Below are 23,688 nucleotides of genomic sequence, written 5' to 3'. Positions count from 1 at the left end.
TTTGGTTAGTGTATCTTTATAGATATCTTCCAGGTAGTTTTTCCTCAGAGCGCTCTCGTCAGGCATTTTTTTCCCAATATACGAGTAGGTCTCTAAGAATCCTTTGAAATGAGGATTTTTAAGTTTGTGGAAAGGGATATCTGCTCTAACCAAAGCCCGTCACAGATCTGTACTCAGAGATGTAAGGAAGGCTTGATAGGACGTCCTCTCTTTCTTTCTGTTTTTATTCTCTATGTGCGATCCGGTGGCAATATGTTGGGTGACTTGGGAACGTTGAGAGCAAGAAACGCGCTTGTCACAAGCTGTACAGTACAAAATGTCTCCAACACTTCGAAATAGTTCTGCTGGAAACTCGCGAAGATATTTAGCAACCAGTTGTTTGTTTAAGGCCGATGTTCGTGGCATTTCACCCAAAAAAGAATACACTAAGTGACCGAACGAAATGAATTGGACACTTCAACGAACGAGCTGAAAGAACAGACAACGTCAGACAACTTCAAAGAACTAACAAGTGCCCGTCACTGTTTAGCAGCATTCTGTATAAATTATAATAACCATTGTACCCACTGTGATTCACAGCCCTACGGTCTGTGGTTCACAGTTCCTGTCAACCACCTCCCAATTATGAAAAATATGTACATATTTTGATTAAATATGTAGAAATATTTATTTATTTTAATCAAATATGTATAAATATGCGATAACATCCAAATATGTGGAAATATGTGAAATAAAAGTAGACTCAAACGGCTTAAAAAGTGTCAGTATGAATACTTCTAATTGAAAAACGTCTGTAAATTGCCTAGAAAAAAATATGTAAATACATAAGAATCCGTTCCCTAATAATACCAGTACATCCTCCACAGATCCAGGGCAGAGTAGCTAACAAACTAGCATTATAAATAACTTGTAGCTAAATCCAATCCCAGCCTTAGCCAAATCCGCGGCCATACGTAAGTCCCGTATTCTTGAAAGCAATTAATTTAATGCAAAAAGAAAAAAAATTAAGAAAATTTGAAAGAAAATAAAGCCTTTTTTCTATTAAGAGAAACTTTGGCGACCAATTTTTGCAAGTGTTTAGACCAATTACGTGTTTCGAGACTCCAAAAAAAACAAGTTTCGAGACTCCAAAAAAAACTTTTTTTAGTAGCTGGATACTGGATTTGATAAGTGAGTGTTAACAGAATATCTCGAAAAACGTAAGATCGTTAAATAGTCTAAACTTTGTACTCGTTTTGATATTATCGTTTCTGTTTTTGTCAGAAATCCTAGGTCTGAAATTGCGACTTTACAAAAGCCATTGATGCCAAAGCATTTCAACCATCTCGTAGTTTGTAAATATTGTAAATAAACAAAAGCCATTTGATTAATACTCTGATTTTAGTGTAAATATGGAAATGACTGCAGGTAAATTTAATATATTTATTCCAACTTCAAATGGTGAAAGCTTCTGCAATAAGTAAATCAGGCCACTGATATGAGGACATTACAAGATCTCATACGAATCAGTTATTGAACCCCAGTAATGTCAAAATCCAATCGACGGCTGGATTTGTCAATAAAAGTCAAGCTGGTCAATGGGAGGGTTGGGGTGAACTAAAAAGCGAAAGGGAAATTCATCATAACGGTTGGAGATTAGGACTGAATAAATGATATATTTAGATCGAAGTGAACGAGAATTTCCGACTGGTCGCGAAAGTTTCGTATCGATAGATGTTGGAGTAACTGGCTGTGAACTCTTCGTTGATCAAATCAACGCTGATATGTTCTCAAATAATTGTCAATGTACAATTCAAAATATCTAAACAGTGTTGTGACATTTTTAAACGTTCTATTTTATCCTTATATTTTTAAAACTATTTTTCTAGAGAATTTAATTGCAGTTGTAAGATGAAAGATGACTGGACAGGATCTGAATGTGGAGAAAGAATGTGGTTGATGTGAAGATGGGGTCCTATGAAGAGAATGGGGTCCTAGAAAAACTTCCCTCAGGAACTCCAGAACTCTTCACTGGGTGAAATGAAGAATTATTAGTTATATGACTAATGCAAAAAATACCGATCAGAAAGGTGATTTCTAAGAATGAAAAATTAGGTAAGAGAAAAAGAAACTACTTTCCCAACTTATAATAAAAGGCAACCGAACAATACTGCTTTTGCACAGAAGAGGAGACGATCTATTAAGCGGCGACATTGATGTATTGTGCAATGAAAGTTACAAAACCCGAATTGATGACAAAGTAAGAATAGGGTAGTCATTTGAAAATTGATTTTCACTTGAAATTATTCCAACAATGGGAAAAAGCATTTAGGACGTTAAATATTGTGTAAAAATTTCAATTAAAGAATGTCGAAGAATGGCACATCTAGTTTTTAAATTTGACTTAAATTAATAGAATCAACAGTTTTCAAGATGAAATTGCCGGGTTTTCAGTTTCACATTTAAATATAAACGAACTACCAATCATCAAATTATGAGACCTAATCCGATTTAATGGAAAATCGATATTGATATTGTGGGAATTTACTGGGATTACTGAAATCGAACTATGAGGCTATAGACCCGACAGCCGAAGCCGCAAAGTTAATCTTCGACAACCGTGGGGAGTCTTCAAAATGGCGACGTGAGCATCGAAAAATTGGTGAGCCTCTTAGAACTAGATAAAATTAATTAAGAAGTATTTTTTAGAATATTCCGGTTAAAATAAAACTTTAATGGGAGTTCCATGACTATTATTTTATTCTGTTTCTGTTATCAAACATTTGAGTATCAATGTGTTTTCAGTTGAGCAGAGACGTTCTGGGCTTAGTGCTAAAATAAACACGAAGAACTCTCTTTTCCGGTATGTTTTTTTTTTCTTTTATTTGTATCAAGTTAGAGTTAGACTATCAGTTGATGTGCTATTCAGCCTTCGTTATTCGTAGCAATAACATTGTCTGCAATTTATTCAGTCCTTCCACTTCAAGAAGCAAACATTACACAACTAGACCTCTACCTCTTTTCATTGTTAAACAGTTTACCATTCCATTACTTTGTATTCGAAAAATCAGAGGGGTGTAAGCCCTCAGGTAGAATCTCCCCCTGATGCACTCCTGCCAAACAAATCGTCCCCCACAGATATCATAAAATTCGCCACAAATTTAAAGAATGTGAATGTTCTAAGGAGGATATACGCCCTGGCTCAGGCTCTCTAGGTCAAGGGCACGGTTCAGGAAACGGTTGATTGGGATAGAGTCCCTTCTACCAATACCGTAATGAAGCACATTTGGTTTACAGTAGACAAAGGGCTTTCAACTACTCGTCATTAGTCAAAAATGAATAGTATTTGATCCGGGCACTACAATCTCATTATACAGATTAAAAAGCTGCTAAGAATTTTGGTATAACGCAATAACGGATAACCTTCCAAGTAAATGGAGGAGCTTCAAAGTTAAAATGAATTTCTGTCACGAAAATTTTGGTCAGCAACCTTAGGCACGAAGTGGAGACGATTGATGATGGTCTAGAAGTAGAAGACTGTTTAATAAGATGGTAAAGACTCCCAAGATTTGAATAAAGTAAACAGGTCTAATTTCTTTTAAAGGCATCATTTGAGGGATATAAGCGTTTTAACCTTTTTAACTGCTAACTAGTTCTCTATTTACACAGAGGGCCTAACCACGGAAAGCCTTCTTTAGCACTCGCCTTTACACAATACCACCTAATTTCTCCACTATTTTAACTCGAAGCCTTGTTTTTCTTTTTCAAATTTGTTAAAAGTAACCGTCAATGTGGCTTTACTTTACACTACCAATTGGAGCCTGTTACTGATCTCCATTCCTTAGCAAGGGGCAAAATCCTTTGTGTTTTAAAGGATCGCCATTTAGTCCTAGAATGGTTCTAGCATAAACAAAGGAAACAACAGTTACAGGAAATGTTGCTTTCAGCTTAATCTACGAAGGCCTCTATTGAACACAAGAGGTTCATAAAGAACAATTTAAACCAAAAAAAAATCATCTTTGAGTTGATACTGAACAACTTCGCTCTTACATTAGGCAATTACCTGAGAGTTTGGTTTCTTTTGATTTGAGGGACATCCTTAGAACAGGTGGGGAACGTTTAGGTCGTAGATTGGGTGGAGAGCCCTTCGCTTCCTTGAAAGGGCTGGGTAGTTATAAGGAGAGGACTGTTTCATAACCCTAATCTTCTTGGGAGAGCTTTTAAGAGTGGTTATCCCCAAATGCTCACACTTCTTTTTTCTAGAACTTCCCAACGAGTTCCTGAGTGAGTTGTTTTGTCATCTGGAGGAGCCCCAGGGTCTCACCTGGGCACTACTAGGAGACTCAACAGATCTAACAATGGTCGCAGTGAAGAATAGCCATTTCAAAATAAAAGACTACGGTGTGAATTGTCACATATTACACAGAAATGAAAAACGATCTCTTAAAATAAGTGTGGGAATTGGAAGAAGAAGTATTGTTTGATTACAGAAATGGTCACTCGAAAACATAATTGATTACCATACTTTCTGCTCTAAAAGCGCAGTTTGCAAATGAGTTACTAACGAAAGATGTACCCTTAAAACATAAAGAAAACAATAATAATAGTGCTCGAGAGTGGACTAGCCAATTCTACGTTATCCATACGTTATCCCTACGTTATCCATATGTCAAATCAACGCTCAACATAGCCTGTAGAGATGGTTAGGATTTAGCCTTTAGGAGTTACTAGGCTAACCTTCACAAACACACGCAAATCACTGTAATAATGCACACGTATAATTTTATGAAAACCTCAATCTAAAGAAGATGTTTTAGGTACAATTTGGTCCTCCACATCTGGACTTATGGTGTCAAACGAGTCAGAGATAGGGAGACCAAAATTCTTTTTGAAAAAAGGACAACCAGTAAAGATTTCACAGATAAAAGATATTATTAGAAAACGAAGGAGGATTGAAAATAGGATCTGGGACAATTGCGGGACAATATCTTTTTTGTTACGCTTATTTATTGAATCCCTGACCAGTTTTGGTCTTTCATCTAATATCAGATTTAGATTAATTGCAATGTTGGATAAAATTTATAATTTCAACCTATTAAACTGTTAAATAATCCAAAAAAGGACAAGCCTCTTCTTCAGGAAATTAAGCTTATCTTAACGCTTAAACTGTTGCCCCAAACACTTGAACCAAAGCACCTAGCACCTAATAATTATGAGGTCATTAATTAATTATACAATTACACAATTAATAAGGTAATTGTGTTAATGTTAGGGTAGAGCAAGCCTATGTGCAAACGTTAGCCCCATTATCTCATTCACATACTCACTAGACGAACACAATTCAATGGCATCCTCATTCTAGGGAGCCACAATAGATCGTACTGGAATCGGCAATGAACAATCAAGTAAAGAGCTAGAATTTACTTGTTGAAAGTTAAATTTCTTGAAAAGAAAATTCAATTCAAAAAAATTTCATTAATTCAATGAAGTTAAAAAAACTAATCATAAACCAGCATTTTATTGAAATTATAAATCGAAGGTTATTAAGACAAAAAGTACGAGTTGGCAATTTAGGGAAGACCAATTCGGACAAAAGTATTTCCTAACAATGTTATTGCATGCGATATGATCATAATTATATGATTTCCTTTATATTCATGCAAAGGGGTTTTCTTGGTTTTTTATTAAATTAAAAATATGAGGAAATCTTTCTCAATGAAAATTACAATTATCATTTTCTTTAATCTTGCTGTTTTCATTTGCTATGTAAAACGGATTTGGGTCCTGATGCTTGTCTCGAGTTACAGAAGATTTTAAAATGATTGCACAGGATCTATCAGTTAATTACAGTTCAAAAAGTGTCCGAAAACAACCTGATACTGTTAAAATATTGCGGAATACAATTATGCATTATTATTTATTCAGAATACACGCGTTTCCGTTAAATAATTTTTATTTTCCCAGATTTTGGTTTTCATAAAATGATTTTAAAAATGGTTTTTTATTACATATTTCATATAAGGTGGTTCTGCGATTTGTTCTTTGTACGTAAAGTGCGTAGTTTTGTAAGGGGAAAATTCTAATCTAGAAACAGGGCAAACTTGGGAAGAAATGGCACTTAGTGGTTGCAAAAAAATAAGGACTGTGTTTTGAAGTTCGCTAAATTTAACAGTTCTTTGTAAATTCTTTTCTTTTTTTTCATTCATGTATTTATTTGCAGCTGCATAAGTTGCAGCAAGCTAATGTAAGCCTAGAGTAAAATGAAACGAGTAACATTTGAAGGAGTCACTCAAGAGTTAATCACTTAATGGCGTTGGAACCAGTTCAGATGATCAAGAGGCCAGTGGCGCTTCAGCTGAAGGAAGGGAGAATCGGGTAATGTTAGGCTTGAAAGCTAATTTACCGAAGGTTTGTGATGATAGAATAAGGAATCATAGAACCATTGATAGCGGAATTTTATCAGATCCGTCACAAAAGCAAGAGATAAAATAGAGGCTTTTATCTGGAAACATGATAAAGAGCATTGGTGAATTCTTCAAAGGATTTTTGGATTGTAAGGATTAGATTCTGTAAAATTGGATTACTTATCGTAACCCCCGAAACCTTTAATCCAAAAGTCCCATATACGAAGGTCGTTTGAAAAGTCCGTGCAAAGTCAGAGAGATAGCACCACTGGCGCGTATCGAGGTTATGTTTAGTTAGTAGCATTTCTTGGAAGAACACCCACCAAGTTTCAGCCAGATCGGTCTATTTCTTTGTGTTTGGCATTCGTTTGAATCGAGGAAGTCGAGTGATTTTCAAAAAATGGACGAAAAAGAATTTCGTGTGTTGATTAAACACTACTTTATGAAAGGCAAAACGTCTCAGGAGACTAAAGAGAAGCTTGATAAACATTATGGTGACTCTGCACCTTCGATTAGAACAGTTTATAAGTGGTTTCAAATTTTCGGAGTGGCCATATGGGCACAAGTGACGCTGAACGTTCTGGACGCCCTGTTGAGGTTACTACTCCAGAAATCATAGATAAAATCCATGATATGGTGATGGATGACAGAAGAGTGAAGGTGCGTGAGATTGCTAGTGCTGTGGGCATCTCGAATGAACGGGTACATAATATTTTGCATCAACATTTGGACATGACAAAGCTATCCGCAAGATGGGTGCCGCGATTGCTCACGCTTGACCAAAAACGAAATCGTGTGAAGTGTTGCAAGGACGGTTTGCAGCTGTTCCAGAAGAATCCACAGGACTTTAAGCGTCGTTTCGTCACTGTGCATGAAACATGGATACATCACTACACTCCTGAGACCAAAGAACAATCTAAACAATAGGTTACCAAGGGGGAATCTGCGCCAAAAAAGGCGAAGACCGTTCCTTCGGCCGGAAAGATTATGGCGACTGTCTTTTGGGATTCGCAAGGAATAATCCTCATCGACTATCTGGAAAAAAGTAAAACTATTACAGGTGCATATTATTCATCGTTATTGGTCCGTTTGAAAACCGAGCTGCAAGAAAAACGCCCACGATTGGCCCACAAAAAAAGTCCTTTTCCATCACGACAACGCACCAGCTCACACCTCAGCAGTTGTGGTCGCAAAATTAATGGAAATAGGGTTCCAACTCGTTTCACATCCCCCCCTATTCTCCAGACTTGGCTCCCTCGGACTACTATTTGTTCCCCAATATGAAGAAATGGCTGGCGGGAAAAAGATTTTATTCAAACGAGGAGGTGATTGCAGAAACGAATGGCTATTTTTCAGACTTGGACAAATCCTATTATTCGGAAGGAATCAACAAACTAGAGCAGCGTTGGACGAAGTGTATAAGCCTAAAAGGAGACTATGTTGAAAAATAAAAAAGGTTTATCCCAAAAAATTAAGTAGTTTTTATTTTTGCACGGACTTTTCAAACGACCCTCGTAGACTGCAGTAAAATTTTTGTGTTCAAAGTAAGTGTGATTTGCCAAATGTAACTTTTAGATAGCTTGTCGATTAGTCTTGACAGCAGGAGAAATCAATCATATGTTTAGTCACTAGTGAACCCTAGTGCCTAAAGAATCATATTTCCTTAGATAAATTGTGTCAAATAAGATTGATAGTTACTGGTTGATTTGATAAATAGTAAAAACGAAAGGTTTAAAGAATCAAAAGTGTGAATAATCCATTCCGCACTTCCGGAAAACTTATTACCCAAAATTGTCAAATTAATCGAACCAGGATGTCAATTTTGAGTTTCTTTTTAAATATTTTTCGTAGATGGGGGGGGGGGTATTCTGAGTACGCTCATAACTTATTTTAATATATTTAAAGAACTCCATCATTAGCAATGAATATTAAAAAAATTATTATTATATTCTTAACATTTTCAATCTTCGATTTCGCTCGTTTACAGAAATGAAATTGCCTTCAATAAAATAAAATAAATAAACGCAAAAGATGGACTGTTTTAACTAAATTAATCTTAGTAAATTAGTTTTTAATTCGCACCAAAAGCACAAAATGGGTGTTCAAGTTCAGGATAGAATTTTTCTCTAAAGAAAACAAAGCATCTAACTGAAACTTCGCTTCCACTATAGCCAAATCCAACCATCAGTAACGTTTCAATGTAACGGTGAATCAATATAAAATAGTTTAAATATGTATATTAAGGAATATAATTAGTTTTGTATTTGAAATTAATAAATTTAGCACTGTCAAGTTTGTTAATAAAGAATTAATAAATTTTATTAAAATTTATGATGTCCTATATATGTTTTGAACAATTTGATTTCAAAATACTATTATTATTATTATTCAGCTTAAAGGAATCAATCAAAATTAGAATTTAACAAAAAAATTTAAGCAATAAATCGAGAATTTTGGGAATATAGTTTAAAAAAAATATTACTCATATTGCGTCATTTAAAAATCAATGGTTTTTAATGGATTTGCTATTAAAGGTACTGGAACCAGTAATTAATTCCAAAAAAATTACTGTCTAAATTTATTTGGAGGCATAGAAAATACGTATTGCACATGCAAATAGGTATTGCACCATAAAGAGGAGACTTGCAATTCGACTGGGTAACTAGTACTAAAAAATCCAAGAAAAATGTCAGTATTAATTTTGAATTTACAATAACGTCTCTTTAGTAAGTACTTCTCTTTTTTTTTTATTAAATTGGTAATAATTTATTTTAAAATAATTTTAGTAATTATTTCGTCAAATCATGCATCTAAAACATGCTAATTTTCTGAGTGAACAAAAAAGGTTGTGAAATCTATTAAAAATCTGTTTGCTACTATCAAAAATAAAGGCTTGGATTAAATAAATTAATAAATAAAAGGATTAACTTATTTTTTAGTTCACCATTTTTAATTAAAAAAATTAGTCTATAACAAAAATTAATTAATTATATTATTTCAGAATAATCAAGGGAAAAGGGTTTTGTTAGGATTTAGTTTTTTTATTTATTTTCTGGATCTTTATTTTTAATTTGTTTTACCATAATATTATTATTTATTTTTTTGTGACGTAAATCAGCGATCAACCCATGTTTTGTCTTTGTGTAATAAATGGATAAATGAATGGTAATTGCTAGCAGGAGAAATTGAATGAACACTACAAGAGAGGGGATAAATGTTTCGAGCGAAATGGAAATTATTATTTAGTTTGATTATTTTAAATATTTTCTAATTTATTATTCGTTAAATAAAATAAAAAATGGAAGAAACAGAATCAAACAAAAGATAATAGAAAATAATTAATAAATAACTCAAAATGTAGCGATTTGGTTATTTAAAAGGGTAGAGGGTGCATTTACAATGATCAAGAATGAATTAAAAGATAGATATATTTTTTCTGTTTACTAAATAGATGTGGAAAAGGGGATAAATAAATATAAATAAGAATATATAGTAGTAAATTTGTGATAGAGGGCTTAACAAAGATATTAGAGTGGAGTTTACGTTACGTTAAGCTCTCGTTCGCGTGATGCTTGTTTGGCCACTCCAATTAAGATGCCCTTAAATAATAATGCTTTCCCTGTGTACACGCTAAGTTGAACAGACACGTGGACGGACATTGAATGAGCTGATGAAGTTTATAATTATCAATAAATTCCTTACAAATTAGGCGCACACATTATTTAAATAAAATATTTAATTAAATGGTTTGGGAAACGCACCACTGTACAAAAACAAGAGAATTAAATTAAATTAGAAATTAGAGAAATTAAATTTCAAAAAAATTTAAATAATTATAAAAAAAAATAATATTTTTTTATAATTATAAACAATAATAGTATATTAATAAACAGAAATTACCGAACGCGTGTTTATTTTTTTTTTTAATTTATTTTATGTCACCACTTAATTATGTACAAACTCAAGGAAGTTGAAATTGACACTGTGGGCTATATAACTGTTTTGATCGTGAATATGGGGTAGTATACACCTTGTGTTTAAGGCGGCACGCTGGCCAATGATGTACTACAAGGTAGGACCGCAACATCGTTCGTCAATTTTCGACTTTAGTCGGCCAACTTCGGCTCGCTAACACCCACGCAACACATCCATTCATGTCTGGGCACCGCTCTAACAAGTGAACCAACCCCCTTTTTGCATCGCAGTCAGTTTTTTTTTCTTTTTAATTCTCTGTCTTCCTCTAACACTCCGGCAGCCTCTTTTTCCATTCTTTCGACCACCATACCCCCAAATGGCCCTTATCAATAATTCAACAGGACGTATCCAATGCTGCCACGAACGATTTCAATCTAAAATTCAACGTCTCCGGCATCGATGTTCCTTTTTACAAATTGTCAATTTAATTGCATTCCCCCCCCCCCAGCGACTGCAATCTAAACAGTTCTACATTAGGATAACTTGTAAAACGTTTAGTAATTATTGAAACAAAACCTCTTTTCTAGTGACGGAATATCTCAAGAACTGCATTCCTACTTAGATTAGTAATTTAATTAATTTACTATGTTTTCTAAACGTAGCCTATAACAACTATAATTGACGCGGGAAGATGCCATATTAAGAAGATACAGCTTGTTGGTCAACATTATAACGCAACACATAATTTTTTTTTTAAGAGAAAATCTAAGAACCAGCAGCTGGATTCGAACCGGGGATCTCCGCGTGGGAATCAAGTACGCTAACTGCACAGCTAAACCGTTCCCTAATTGTGTGCAAGCATAGTAGAACTTAATTAGTACACGGGGCAGATCCTGAATTAAGGAACCTATCGGAGATTAAGCAAAATAATTATATTATTATTTTGGGGAGAGGGGTCACATTTGAACAGGGAGCACCTTTGAACAGTTTCAATTTCTCGCCAAATATTTAAAACATTTATGATTGGTCATTTTCTCCATATTTTGTGGTAGACCTGTTGTATTATTGACAGAGTTTCCCTTCGTTTTCATTGCTTGTAAAGTCAGAATTTAGGAATGTTATATTTTCTAAGGTAGAAGTAAAATTTTTGTTGCAGCTTTGGAAGTGTATTGTGAAGATTGTAGTGGACAAGGTGTAAGTATTGTTAGTCTATATTAACATTTGTATTTCGTATTTTCAAATCTAGTATTTACAAAAGTCTATTTGCTTGCAAAAAGTGTTGGATATTATATTTTCTTTTATGGAAGGAGAAGGGGCACATTTCAACATCTCCAGTTAAAATGTATGCCCTACCGACCTGCAAGTTGGTGACTTTTTTTGTTTAATCGCAGAGAAGGGGAAAGTGGTCCGAACCTACATTAAGAAGCGCAACAAACCGAATATTTTGTTCAAACTTCCTAAACCCATCACCACTTCGGGTACAACATCCCGAACTGAGTCATTCTTGATTTTTGAACTAGATTTCAGTGGTTTAAAAGAGAAAGTAATGTAGTAGTGAGAGAAATAACTGATAGAAGGTAGATTCAGAGTAAAGTAATATCATTTCTTTCTATTTTATATTGTGTTCAAAGCTACCCCACCAGTGGGGTAGATATTAACATTTGACGCAAAAAATTTTAAATTAAAGAAATATAGATATGTATATAAAGTACCAACTGTTTATTGATATAGATCTGTTAAGAAGACTTGAAAATTTTAGTCATAATTTTGAATGTTTGTTCTTTCTGTTTTGCCAAGCATCGATCTTAAGTTTAGATCATATTCAGGAATTATACTTATTAACAATTGTCTGTACAAAAGAATATCAACCTGTTACTGTTAACAAACTGTTATTAAGGATAAGCCGTGAAGATGACGCAGTCTCTTTGCCAAACAAAAAATGAATCGTGTTCATTGTATCCGGTTTCGGATTTTCATCCATCTCTAGAGGTATATAAATCATTTTGGTGTAGAGATTTCAATTTCGCTTAAGTTTCCGATTCATTCTATACTTGCTAACTCAAACTGACGGAGTTGGTAGTATACCTTCTAATGTTCAGCATCCTTTCGCTTCTAGTTAGTACCCAGAATTCTTATGCCTATGTCCCCATTTAAGAAGGCTGTTTTACCTCTTTCAAAGAGGAAAGATGTACCTATTGACAGCAGTCACCCTAATGTGACATTAATGACTATTCCAAATTATTTGATAAAACTTTTTGTTACTTACTTTGCTGAAACTTCAAGCTCCTAGAGTATTCTAGCTCTGCTTCTAGCTGAAATGACCACATCACTGGCGTATACCAAGGTATTTCATAGCTCTATATGTATTTTGCCATTCAGATTTTTATGCGAATAGACCGTGCTGCTTTCTCCAAGGCTTAGATTACTTAATAATGGCAATACTGGGGGGGCCTTTATTGCCTAACTTTCGACAAACCAGGGAACTCTTCAGGCTTACCAGTAATTTGACCCTGGTTCTTACTTTTTCGTAATTCCTGTAAACCTAACAAGTTTCTTGGGAGAATGCAATTATATTTCCTTGTCTAAAACCTATCAAAATCGATGAACAAGTGATTGTAAAAATAAGCTCAAACAATAAAATGGAATCCCATAGCTTTCCTGAAATTTGTTATGCGTGTTTGTTGATTTCTGACGTAGAATTCATCTTTAAAATCGTTTAATTATCAAATCTATTTAGCTTGAAAGAGCGTTAGGCTGGAAACATAGTGGAGGGGCGAGCAAAAGCGGCGATGATAGCGAAGAGCAAAACGGCGGAAACAAACACAAGTTATAACATATGGGACCGCGCATAGTGGGGAGCAAAGCGAAGATAGAGCAACGCTACCAAGCGAGGTTAGAGCAACGAGTTGTGATTTCTTCGCTCTCATTGCGCTTAATTTTCTAGGTTAAAATGGATATTGCTGCATTTATTGGGGTAGTTTTTTTAAAGAAACCTCTGTGGGACCAAAAGGATCTTCTACATCACAACCGATTTGTGTTGGGTAAGAAATGGGACAGGATTAATGGGGTTAACATTGAAATTCGTCCTTATCTTAATTAACACGCCTTCAACACTGGTTAGTATGCAATTAAATGTTGAAATAGACGTTTGAAAATACGAATGAAACTTGCCAGGATGTTCCCGAAGTTGTCGGCACTAGTGATGGAATTCACCAACTTCATATCTAAGCATAAACAACTGCAGCTCCTGCTACTAAGCTGCTGTAAATACCGAAAATATTCAAGGAAGAATTTTCTTATAGAAATAATCCCTCCATCATGTCTCGTCGAAAGAAGAACGCGACTAAACTCGTCAGTATGTGCATGCGACTCTTTGCTCGCTGTTCGTCGCTCTCTTTGATCTGAAGCAGCTATCATCGCCGCTTTGCTCGCCGCTTCACTATGTTTCCATGTCGGGATTGGCACCCTGGCACGCGTATGAATGGGCTGCGTAAATGTAAATAGATTTAGGATTGTAAATGAGTGAGAGGAATATAGAGTACTCCACTCAATGTATATATAGGAATATAACTATTAGGATGAATGTATTTATTAGGATGAATGTATTTATTAGGATGATTGTATTTATTAGGATGATTGTATTTATTAGGATGATTGTATTTATTAGGACGAATGTAATTAATAAGATGAGTATATGAGTGTACATATAAATGTGTAAATAGGTTTTTTTTAAAATTTAGGTTAGATCTCTATGGGGTGCGAGGAATATCGAGTACTCCACCCCAACATTAGTTAGTTAGGTTAGAAGGAAATACGAGTTAGGCCAACCACTAGGTTAGTTTCGATTAGAGTGGCTAGGTGTAGATTAACTGTATAGTAAAGTGTCTATTCTCCAGTATAGTGAAGGTGCAAAGGACCCTTGTTGTTGCGCACCTTACAAAAACCCCAAAACAAAAAAAAACTATGTTTCCATAAAACAAAACAAAAATCCATCAGATGATCAACAATAAAAAAGTATAGCACTAATACATTTTCTGTCATTCATTTAAAAAAAAAAAAAATATTTAATACATAAAAATGGCCTACAGTTAAAGCAAAGGATTCATGAAAATTTTTTTTGGAAGATAAAAGATTTTTTGCGTTGGGGTAGCTACTCCCAGCATCAGCTTGGCATTACTGTTGGTTGGGTTGAAATAATCTCTGGCCTCTTGACCTGGCAACTGTTCGACCAGCCGACCTTACCTCAGACTCTTTGTAAAGTCAATCAAAACTTTGGCACTTTTACACTACTTCCTCGCTGTTCGTACAACCAACCAGAAGAATACCAGAAGAAAAACTTTCGAGCAAAACAAAAAGAAAATTAACAAACTTTCTGATTCTTGTTTTTTCTTTTTTATACGTAACGTAAGTATTCTTTTAGAACAACTGAAATTATTAACAAAGTAATGGTATTAATAATAATATCTCTAAAGAGAATTTGTAGTTCTTTTATTTGTTGGGTTCTATTTAATAATTTCATCTGGTTTTGAAAAGAGAATGTTACGAAATTGGGAGCAGAGAAGTGCTCTCAATTTTGAAGTGAAAAAATAGCATATTAGGGGAAATGGGCGTTTCTCAAGAATCATTCTCTGTATACACTTGGCCTGAAGTATTTAGTATTTGCATTCTACTGGTTGCAATCAAACAAATAATGTAACAAATAATCATAATAAATAATCCAGTCGTGTTGTCCAGTTGATTTTCTCTTTTAGGAACACCTACAGCACACTATCTAACAATGAACGGTGTTGTCTGTACTGGAAGAACATAGTTTTGAAGACAGTAGTCACTGAGGAGGCTCCAATAACTTTAGTTTTAGAGGTACCTTAAAATTTTTAATAATAATAACCTTCTTCTTCTGGGGCGCTACAGTCCTGAAAGGACCCGGGCCTCCTCAACCAGCCTCCTCCATTCCTCTTGATCATGAGCTCTAGAACGCCATCTACGCACGCCCATGCTTCTCAGGTCTGCCTCCACATCATCCAGAGGCCTCTCCCTGAAGAGTCATAAAGCATCCTTATGGGCAAGCGTTCCGCTCCGCAATACCCAACCACCTAAGGCGTCCTTGGTTTAATGAAGGCTACGAGATCCGGTTCCTGGGTATAGCTCTTTTATAACCCCGCAAGAGGTGACTATTGCATGTAGCTACCTGGAGAGTAGCGCCCCCACGGGTTACCACAGCTCACTACACCATGCACACGCACATACAAGAAGACAGTGCAGTAAACACCAAAGTGTTACCTTCCATTATGTCGTTTAGATCTTAGAACCAAGAAGTAAACCTCAAAATCCTAGGCCCTCCAAAGAGTCGGTGGTTGGACAAAAAATATATGTTTCAAATAAAAGGTATTACCCATTTCCGAGTGACCCTCGCTGAAAGTGATTGATTAATGCTGGACTTCGAAATACCACATTTTACGTTTTCAAACCTTACAAAAACACCCATACTTAAAAATAAACTCTATTGATTTAAACAAATCCTCTTGCTTTACTTCGTCAACAAAAAATTACTTCAATTAAACGGCTTCTTCTGATCTATTCACTGCTTAAGTTATCATTTATTTGATAAATTATTAGCTCTAAATTTCTAAATTTTAAGAATTGTAAAATAATAAAAAATCTACGAGTGAATAGGTAGATCGGAATAGAACATTAAATAGAGGATGAATGCCGAAGGGAGTCACCGTGACTCATATGAATCTACCGCAGCATTAAACCTATGGCTCAGAGCACTGAGTCCAATACTCCCAAGGCAGCATCCAAAACCGGCTGAGAGACGCCTCCGCACAGCTCAAAGCCGAGAGCTTTTCAACACTTCAGTATTAGGAGTTCTGCTCCCGCTAAGCTCTCGGTGGCAAAGAACTAGGAGCGTTGTTTCTCCCTCATCCAAGCAAAACTATAATCACCATTAACCAGACTCACGGCACAGCAAGTTCATGTGACGCCTGAGCTAGATTCTTACAGATCTATAGAAATATCCTATCAGATCTGCCTTTAACTTTTGGCGAAAATCCTCGCATTGACTCCTTCGTCTGTCGCTGACCAGAGATGTTACAACACCAGGCCTGAAATATGACTCAGTACTACTAATGATATTAATGATAACATAAAATGACTATTTTTTTATTAACTGTTCAACTAACATGTAAAGAGGAGGGATAGCACACATCCATTAATTAATTTACTATATTTTAAATTTTTATTTTGGTTTGAATACCTCTTTTCATCCTTTTATGCACGTAAAATCGAAAATGTAATCGATATTTTGTTTATAAGTTGTATCAAGATCATATTATAAACTAGCTGTATCGATGATCTAATTGAATCGCCAAGGTCATGGAAGTGATAGCAAGAGTCTATCGGAGTTTCCTATTTCGTATTTAACTCAATAACAGTAACTTAATCAACTTGAGGTGACTTCACATACATTGATTATCAGCAGAGAAAGGTTGTCCTAAAGAGCGTCTATTATTATTGTATGACGTCAAAATGGCAGTTCCATTTACTCAACACTAATTATATTACGTTACAAATAATTGAAGCGCAATTGTCATTTAAAAACATTTTAATGACATATTATTGAAACTGTCAGGTAGTTTAAGTGGTACAAGGATTGATCGTTGAAAAACGTTCAACTTTGACAATTGTTTTTCTCTTAATAATAGGTAAAATTAACAAATTTTCTTTAAATATAGCGCATATTCCTCTTTATTATAATTGCAAATTGTATTACAATAACGTGGACTTAATAGATTCCAATAAAAAGTTGCCAAAAATGTGCAAAAACGGCATTTTCTAAAATTCTTCGTCATTTCTTGTTCCTGTTAACTTGTTTTGTAAACAACGTAGCGTCTAAACGTGTGAAGCAATTTTCATGAATGAGGTGTCATTCGATTCGGAATTTCATGTAGATGTGTGGCTTTGCGGGGTCACGCCGTATACAACATGTAGAATAGTTATTCTTAGTTCACAACTTAAAAACCTTCCCTCGATTATTCTTCTTCTGCAAATGTTTGAATAAATCGGAAGACGCTGCGGCACATTGTTGCCACGTTCAGATTGTTCTGAACCTCTCCTCAAAAATGGATAACCCTCCCCGAATTAGGATAAACGAAACGATAATTTTGCTCTCCAATAGTAGGGTAAAGTCGGGAGAGATGGCCAACAGCCGAAATTTACCCGAAATGTCCGACGGCGCTGCGTGACCTCTCTAGTGATGAACCTTCATGTCTGACTACAGTGAGTTCATTAATTAACTCAGAGAATAAAAACATTATCGCCTCAACAAAAAATTTTATGATAGTTGCATACTGCGTGCTGCAGTGTCGAAATTTTAGTGTTGTTTTCTACATATTAGGTAAGTACAGTATACATTAATGAATCCTAACTTCTAAAACTGTCAAAAAGTACGCATTGAGTTATGTTTATCATGATAGCCATCTCTTCCTAGCATTCGGGACAGATGGCCTTCAAACAGTAGGGATAGATGGCCAATTATTTTTACTTTTTTTTAGTTATAGTTTGGCTCAGTTTCCAATTCACTGCAGAAAAATGCCAACTCAGCATAAAAGACAGAACACTAACAGCGGAAATTATACTGAAGAAAATTTGAGATCGTATTAACCCCACACCCAAACTGTCGTCTCTGCAAGAAAACGAGCCAAGTCTGTTGTCACTTTATTAACTTCTCTAGAGCACATTGCTGTTGTGAAAAACTGAGTTGCAAAGAAATCCAAACCAACAAGAAATACCATCCACAAAGAGACAATTCTGAAAGAAAGGATTGTCCGAAAAAGAAAACGCTCACCTTCCCCAAGTAACGATGAAGAGGACGAAACAGGAATCGAATTTGAAGAGGAAAGTGATGCCATTTTAGAAATCGATGAAACTGAATGTACAGGATATGGGGAAAGCTAGAACAAGACCAGGAAAAAAAGATTGGTTGGAATGCATAATATGCCGGAAGTGGTTCCATGAAAATTGCTCTTCTTTTGCATACGCTTGCCAAAATTGTAGTAAAAGCGCATTTAAAAAGAAGAATAATAAGTAAATATTAAGTAACCATTCATTTCTTTCTGTTATTTTTACGTTTTACTAGTGCAATTTCATTTACAATATGTGGCCATCTCTCCCAAGTTACATTGGCCAACTCACCCAACCCAGTGGGGGGGATGGAGGGCCAATTGCTATTTTTTTTTTTTGTAAGAATAAAAAAATGTTTCCCTTAGCATTTTTTCTGAAATGTTTTCCTTATCTTATGTTTGTGAGCGTATGAGGTTTCCAAAAATAATAATAAAGTAAGCCTAGCCCTTACCAAAAATTTGCAGGCACCCTCCAAATAGAATGGTGGCCATCTCACCCTACTTTACCTTACATGATACGACAAAATGTCCCCCGACATAACTTCAGTTCTAAAACCTAGCCATTAAACTGTTGCACACCGAAAGTGTATTATGGAACATACCACACATGTTTTAACACCCAAAAGCACGGCCAGACTAATATTAATCCGCCATTACTTAGTACCTTAAATTGAATTCTTCCCCGATCGGTGGGTGTGTTTACTTTAATTAAAAACCATTCCATCCTACCTCATATCCACTATCTTAATTTAATTTACTAAGATCTCACATCACTTATGGCGTAATTATACATTCTTAATGCCAAGTTTAATGTCACTAAATAATGTCAAAATAATAGGTTGGCAACTAAGTTTTTTCGGTTTTGAATTATGATATAAAACTCATTCTTTTTATTATAAAAAATAATTTTTAACGACATATTTTCCATTTTGTTCGATGACATTTTGCCATCTTTCTCGCAGCTTCATGATTCCGCGCTCATAGAACTTTTGGTTCTTATCAGCAAAGAACTTTTCCAAGTGCGATTTATGGTCATTTTCATCTGTAAAAGTTTTTTCGTTCAAATAATTCTGTAAACTCCAAAATAAGTGATAATCAGATGGAGCCAGATCACAGGGCTGTATAGAGGATGTGCCATTACTTCCCAACCAAGCTCCAATATTTTCCCGCGAGTTACCAAAGATGTGTGCGGCCTTGCATTATCATGGTTGAACACAATTCCTTTTCCGATTTGCCATATCTGGCCGTTTTTCTTTGATTGCTTCTTCAAGTTTCATTAAGTTGTTGACAGTAAACCTCTGAAGTGATCGTCTGATTCCTTTGGCAGCAATTCAAAATACACGAACACCTTTGTAATCCCACCAAATAGACAACATGATCTTATTTTGGTGCAATTCTGCTTTCGTTGAGGGTGGTGCTGATTCATTTTGCTTGCACCATGTTCGTTTTCGCAATATGTTACTGTAAAGGACCCATTTTTCATCACCAGTTATGATTCTTTTCAAGAAAGGGTCGGTTTCATTGCGCTTAAAATGCATAACCGCAAATGTTGATTCGTTGTGTTAAGTGAATCTCTTTCAGTTCATGCGGTACCCATATATCCAGCTTCTTAACGAGTCCAAGACACTATAAGTGTTCTTCAACTGTTATATGGGATACATTTAACTTCTCTGACAAGTGCGCTCTGTTAAGCAGTCAATGCTATAAACTTCGCATATCTCTTTGTGAGCCTCAGCAGCTTTTTTTCCCCTTTGCGGAAATAAAAAAGTAAAATATGCCGAAAATGTTCCTTTTCTGCACTCCATTTGAAATGGACCAACAAGTAAGGGTTTTGGAAAAAGCACGCACAACTTGCCCCTAAAGTAACCTCAATATTACCTTTACTAAATATAAGAAGGCAAGGTACGCCACCAACACGACTAATTAAAACAATGAAGGTCCGCTCCCTGTGAGTGAAAACCGAAATTACTTAGTTGCCAACCCAATACATCTCTACAACAAGCAATTTGATAAAGTTTTATCTGGTTAAGAGAGAATACTATTTTTAAAAAGTAGCAATTTAATGTTGTAATAATAATAGAATAGAAAAATGTTACATTTATTTAGTTATTAGACTGCGCTAGAAATCCTGAAATTGTCTTAAGAAGGAATGTTCAAATAAATCTTGACAAGAAATTGCATTGAAGAATACATATCAAAGAGATATCATAAAGTGCAGAATCTTAAGGCTCAGGCAAGTGATGAGAATGAGTGGCATTACTTGAGATTCCGCGCTATACGTTCAAGTCACTACATATGAAATAAATTTTAGGCCTGTTTTAGAATATTTTGAATGTAAGCTGAGTGGTGTGCAGCATGTGATACAACTCTAAAAGATTCTTGGCAGAGAGCAGAGAGCAAAACGATAAAAATTGTTATCAAAATCTGACAATCTACCTCAATAAGGAATGGAAAATCAAACGAGGTAGAGCCATTACAATTTACGATGGATTGGTACAAGATGAAAATCATTAAAACGTGATTGAGATTGCCAGTTAATCACACAGTGGAAGTTTCACATCACTGAACGGGATTTGTAAGCTTGAGAAAGAAGCGTCAATATATGGAATCTAATGGAAATCACAGAATGGTACAATAAATTCTTGCAAAAAATATAACTCCGCCTTCATAACTTATTTTGTAATTTTACAGAAGAGTTTGCACGATCTGGCGTAAATAGTCCAGAAATTTAAGTCTAACCTTAACTGAGATGCATTTATACTGGGAAAACAAAAATAGTTTCACTGAATTTAATTTGAATATTCAGAGCAACAGGCTAAAGTAATGCACATTTAAATTCCTACACAAAAAGGTCGTCTAGCTAAGGGACTAAAGTTCAGCTAACAATTATTATGTTTCCACTAATATAATGTGAATCTACACAGATCATCCACACAATATTTAATGGATTTCACCGCTAGAGGTCATATTGAAATGTGGTGCAGTCTTTTTTACATTCAGGGGCAGAATATATTGATTATACATTGAATTTGACAAAAATTGACGCTTTTAAATTTGAAATAATCCTTAATTCGCCCTTCTTAAAAGAGGGAAAGAGCAAAAGATGGAGGACGAAAAGAGAGAATATCTCTTTTTCTTAACCAACAAATTGACCCAGATCAAAAGAGAATAAATGAGATTCTTCCATTTAAATTATGAGAAAACAATTGACAATCCCATTACATCTTGCTAATTGAATGCTTAACTTGCCAAATCGATTAACTCCATAAAACAAAAAGTCGAGAAAAATGAGAAACTATTATATTTTTTGTTTAATTCCTGTTAAATAGTAAATTCAAATAAACGATGTAGACTGAATTACTGCAGATGTATCTTTTATCTAACGACATATTACAAGTATAAGATGGAATATATCGATATTATTACGACAATTTTTACGTGATTAAGGAAGTTAATCGATTTGGCAAGTGAAAGAAAATGATTAATTCAAATTCAGTCTTAAATTTATATTTCTATTACAGGAAAACTTCATTACATACATTTTTTTTATTAAAGATTTTAGCAAAAATGAGTAATATCTGAGCTGTTACAAATACAACAAGCATTATTACTTAGTTTAAATTGATTCTTCAGCAATATAAATGATGTCTTCTTCGTTAGGTGTATTTGAGCTCCCGTCATGTCGATTTGTCTTAAATTTTTATAATAATTTTTAACAGATATTTAAGAAGTCGTCGATTGCGATGTATAAAGTGATTTAACTAAATTTGTATTACAATTTTCAATAGCGTACGAAGTTAATCTGATTGGCTTTTGAAATAAATGATTCATTATTCAATGGCTAAAATTTTTTTGTCATTTATTAGTGTTAATTACTTATTATCAGCCGAAATTTGTTTGGACTATTATACAGTTAGGAGTCAATAAAGTGTTCAGACATTAAAAATTTAATAAAATTCAAAAAGTGGAGTTAATCGATTTGGCAAAGTGAAGACACATCTTTTCAACATACAAATATTTTTAGGGAACTGTTTAAGTTGACCTTCTCACTGTCTGGCGGAAGGAAGTCCCTGGTTTTGCTGCAGCCAGTGAATGCTTTTACGTTTTCCTTCCTAAATCTTCTACGTTATCCTTCTGATAATGGAAATTTCACTTCATTATGGAATATAGCAATTGCACTGAGAAAGATCCGGTTGCTAAAGTGGCTCCGGAAAGATGTTGACTTATTTTAATATAAATATAATTATTTTTCATAATTGATAACATCCGTTTATTATTTTTTAGTTTAAAAAAAAAGAGTATTAAAAGATTTCATTTTATATTCAGAAAACAAAAAACTGGATGTTTTTAAAATAAAGAAAACCTTGCATTTAAGAGATGATTGTATGGTAATTAAAGCTACAGTTGAAGCAAATCTCAATGAATTGCGAAATTCGTTCAAGAATAGTATTATATAGTAGTAGTAATATAGTTCAAGTATATTCTTGGTTGAGTAATTCTGATCTCTAGATTAAAGTCGGATAGCCTGAGTATCAAAATCAAACTATATAAAGTTTAAACTTCGTTTAATATTTATATAGTTTGAGATATTTCATGAATTTTAGTAAATTCCATGGTGAACAAGTGATGCAATGAACAAAACTTGAATATTTTGATTAGCATGGAATTACGAAATAGGAAAACAATTATCCAATTATCAACTCCTCTTCTAAAAAAAAAAAAAATCCTAGCAGAAATGGGAGTTTACTACCAGCCAGTAAGTTGTCTCGAGTGACAGTTCATTACTTGAGAAAACAGCAGAATGTGACTAAGCTTTTTCACGAAGTCTATGAGTCACTAGCATTAGTCAACTCGGTTCCATGCACTAACGTATTCGATTTAATAATTTGCTAATCTATGCAAACGTAACTTCCTTTGTGGGTGAATTCTAGTAGATTATTACTTTTTCTTATATTTAAAAGGAAACATAATAAATTCAAATTTAAACTTTATATCTACAGGAAATATGAGTAAGTATATTCAATGAACTAATTTGCTGTAAATCTGGTACTTTCATTATTCATTCAACTGTTAACAAAAGGAACTGAATCTAAAGAAATGAAAGACAGAATCTAAATTACAATAGAATGAATAATGGGCCCATCGCGAGCGAGAAACTGCTAGTTAGTTTGAGTCGATCTACTAATTATTAATAAACTGATAATCGGATGTAAAACACCTAACTGTTCGCTACAAACTTCAGTATTGTGTTTTAAAATTACATTTAGCGTTGAAACAAGAAATTAATTGCTATTTATGGAGTTAATAAATTTATTTATTAGCAACGTTTCATTTTAAACATTATGTATTTTATGCTTTTTTAAAAATTTAAGTCAGTTAAAAAGATTGGATAATGTGACGGTTGTTCAGCAGAATAATAGAACCGTTAGTAGTTGGTGGTCACAAATTCTCTGGCCTCCCATTGGGGCTGCCCCAAATATGAGATCATA

The 23,688-nt window shown here is 34.5% G+C and overlaps 1 protein-coding gene across 1 annotated transcript in view; it reads right to left on the bottom strand.

The window, feature by feature from the left end:
* LOC141451024 (uncharacterized) overlaps positions 1–10,801 on the bottom strand; it is a 380,810-nt gene extending 370,009 nt beyond the window's left edge. The window contains exon 1 of the mRNA XM_074122040.1: positions 10,284–10,801. The gene's annotated coding sequence lies outside the window, so the exon portion shown is untranslated. The remainder of the gene's footprint in view (positions 1–10,283) is intronic.
* Between the last annotated feature and the right edge of the window lie 12,887 nt (positions 10,802–23,688).

This window comes from Rhodnius prolixus, unplaced genomic scaffold (assembly GCF_049639745.1).
Source record: "Rhodnius prolixus isolate KJV_2025 unplaced genomic scaffold, Rpr scaffold_8, whole genome shotgun sequence".
NCBI lineage: Eukaryota > Metazoa > Arthropoda > Insecta > Hemiptera > Reduviidae > Rhodnius > Rhodnius prolixus.
Note: the sequence above shows the minus strand (reverse complement) of the source record. Positions and strands in the feature narration are given on the sequence as shown.